Source organism: Ornithorhynchus anatinus, chromosome 1, assembly GCF_004115215.2.
Source record: "Ornithorhynchus anatinus isolate Pmale09 chromosome 1, mOrnAna1.pri.v4, whole genome shotgun sequence".
Lineage (NCBI taxonomy): Eukaryota > Metazoa > Chordata > Mammalia > Monotremata > Ornithorhynchidae > Ornithorhynchus > Ornithorhynchus anatinus.
In genome coordinates, this window is record NC_041728.1 from 177,627,970 (window position 1) to 177,631,436 (window position 3,467).

The window sequence follows — 3,467 nt, forward strand, 5'->3', positions numbered from 1 at the left end:
CCAGATGAGGTAACTGAGGCCCAGAGAACTTCAGTAACTTGTCCAAGGTCACACAGCAGACAAGCAGCCGAGCTGGGATTAGAACCCACTACCTCTGACTTCCAAGCCCGTGTTCTTGCCACTAGGCCTTGAAGCTGTTTCCACACCTTTTAGGACCTCTCCGTCCACACTGAGAAGATCCCTGCATAACTGCAACCCTCTTTCCTGAATTGAGAATCCCAGTTGCTTATGTTCTCGGTGTCCACTGGGTCTGGGATAAAAGCTGTTCCTAAGTGCTCTCAAGCCCCTCCGCCCTGCAGAGAAAAGAACCCTGTGACTGCCACTTTCCCTCTTACCACCCAAGGTCCCCTCATGCTCTGTGTCCTCCAGGGTGGGGATTAAATCTGCTCCCTGCTGCTCTTGGACCCCTCGATCCCCACCGAGACTTTGGGCCTATTCTGTATGTTGCCTGTATTGTATTTTATTATCTCATCACTCCTAGTGCCTCTCTCTCCATTTCTTTCCCCCTACTTCAACTCTTAAATTGTGAACTCTACAAGGGAGAGGAACCATGTTTAATTCCCCCATATGCATTCTCTCCCAGGGCTTAGTACAGTTCCTTGCACACAGTAAATGCTTATTCACTCAATCATTCAATTGTATTTATTGAGTGCTCACTGTGTGCAGGGCACTGTACTAAACACTTGGGAGAGTATAATAGAAAAATAAAGAGACACATTCCCTAACAACAGTGAGCTCACAATCTAGAGGACTTATTAGCTACCATTAATATTACTACCTCCCTCTCAGGGTCGCTCCTGGAGAGGTTCTAGTACTCTACCGATCTCGGCTATGGGAGGGAGAGCCAAGCAGAGGCCTACCCATTCCATTCCTAGCTTGGCCAGTGGCAAGCGAGTGGAAGACAATCTGATACAAGTCACAACTCACTCATACTGGGCAGCAGCGCAATTGGAGAGAGTCGAGGGTGGAGATTCAAGTTTACTGCGCGGAAGGCGGAGGTGGTAAACCACTCGCATATTTTGACCAAGAAAACTCTCTGGATCCGCTACCTGAAGGATCGCAGAGAGAGAGGGGGGCGTTCTGGGAGAGATGTGTCTGTGGTGTCGCTATGGGTCAGAAATAACTAGACGGCATAACACGAGACTATTTACTACCACTACTCTTCCGTGGCTTTGTGGAAAGGGCTTGGGAGGCAGAGGTCAAGGGTTCTAATCCTGACTCCACCACTTGTCAGCTGTGTTTCTTTGGGCAAGTCATTTCACTTCTCTGTGCCTCAGCTCATCTGTAAAATGGGGATTAAGATTGGGAGCCCCATGTAGGTCAATCTGATTACCTCGTATCTACCCCAGTGCTTAAAACATTGTTTGGCATGTAGTAAACGCTTAACATATTCTGTAATTATCACTATGACACAATCATATTTATTCAATCAATCATATTTATTGAGCTTTTAGTATGTTCAGGGTACTGTACTAAGTGCTTGGGACAGTACAATAGAACAGAGTTAGACACATTCCCTGCCCACAACAAGCTTACAATCTAGAGGGGAAGAGAGATATTAATATAAATGAATAAATCACAGAAATGGACAAAAGTGCTTCGGAGGTGAGGAAGGGGTGAATAAAGGTTGCAAATCCAGTTACAAAGGCAACTCAGAAGGGAGTGGGAGAAGAGAAAATGAAAGCCTATTCAGGGAAGGACACTTGGAGGAGATGTGCCTTCAGTAAGGTTTTGAAGATGAGGGGAGTGATCACCTGTCAGAAATGAAAAGGGAGGGTGATGCAGGCGAGAGACAAGATGTGGGCGAGAGATCAGAGGTAAGACACATGAGATTTAAGGTACAGTGAGTAGATTGCCATTAAAAAAGTGAAGTGTGTGGGCTGGATTGTAGTAGGAAATCAGGGAGGTAAGGTAGGAGGGGGCATGGTGATTGAGCGTCCTAACATAAGGAGTTTCCATATGGTGTGGGGATGATGGGCAACCACTGGACGTTCTTGAGGAGTGTAGAAACATGGACTGAACACTGTTGTTGAAAAATGATCTAGGCAACAGAGTGCCGTCTAGTTTGGAGTGGGGGGAGACAGGAGGCAGGGAGGTCAACAAGGAGACTGATCAGTTATCAAGGTGGGAAAAGTGCTTGAATTAACATGTTAGCAGTTTAAAGTGGTGAATTTTATCGATGTTGTGAAGGTGGAACTGACAGGATTTAGTGATAGACTGAATATGTGGGTTGAATGAGAGAGTTGAGTCAAGAGTAACGTCAAGATGAGACAAGGAAGATGGTGGTGCTGTCAACAGTGATGGGAAAGTCATGAGAAGGATACTGGGAGTCAATAGGACGTGGGTTCTAATCCCTTCTCTGCCACTTGTCTATTGTGTGGGACCTTTGGCAAGTCACTTTCCTTCTCTGTGCCTCAGTTACCTCATCTGTAAAATGGGATTAAGACTGAGCTCCAAGTGAGACAGGGGCTATGTCCAACCCGATTTGCTTGTATCCACCTTAGCACTTAGTACAGTGCCTAGCAGATAGTAAACACTTTACAAATACCATTATCTGATTATTATTATTATCATCATGATTTCCATGATAAGGATTTTCTGTTTTTGACACATTAAGTTTGAGGTGCCTGCAGGACATCCAAGTAGAGATGTCCTGAAGTCAGGAAGAAATGAGAGACTGCAGAAAAGGAGAGACATCAGGGATAGAGATATAGATTTGGGAATCATCTGCATAGAGATGGTAGTTGAAGTCATGGGAACTAAATGAGTCCTCCAAGACCTGATTAATTTATATTAACTTATTAACTTATATTAACTTGAGAAACAGCGTGGCTCAGTGGAAAGAGCACGAGCTTTGGAGTCAGAGGTCACAGGTTCCAATCCCGGCTCGGCCACTTGTCAGCTGTGTGACTGTAGGCAAGTCACTTCACTTCTCTGGGCCTCAGTTCCCTCATCTGTAAAATGGAGATTAAGACTGTGAGCCCCACGTGGGACAACCTGATTCCCCTGTGTCTACCCAAGTGCTTAGAACAGTGCTCTGCATATAGTAAGCGCTTCACAAATACCAACATTATTATCATTATTATTATTATTATTATATCTACCCCAATGCTTAGTACAGTGACTGGCACATATTAATTACTTAACAAATACCATAAAAAAAAGAAAGAGATAATTGGTGACCTCTGAGAAGGTGGTTTCTGTGAGTAAAAGGGATGGAAGCCAGGTGGGAGAGGACCAAGGAGGTAATGGGAAGAGAAGAAGCAGCGTGGCTCAGTGGAAAGAGCATGGGCTTTGGAGTCAGGGCTCACGAGTTCGAATCCCAGCTCTGCCACTTGTCGGCTGGGTGACTGTGGGCGAGTCACTTCACTTCTCTGGGCCTCAGTTCCCTCATCTGTAAAATGGGGATCAAGACTGTGAGCCCCACGTGGGACAACCTGATTCCCCTATGTCTACCCCAGCGCTTA

General features: G+C 45.6%; 1 non-coding gene across 1 annotated transcript; it reads left to right on the forward strand.

Annotated features, from left to right (window-relative positions):
- Positions 1 to 779: 779 nt before the first annotated feature.
- On the forward strand, positions 780 to 917 carry LOC114816052. The gene has a single exon (XR_003763828.1). It is a non-coding gene; the product is annotated as a small nucleolar RNA SNORA7 (small nucleolar RNA).
- The last annotated feature ends 2,550 nt before the right edge of the window (positions 918 to 3,467 follow it).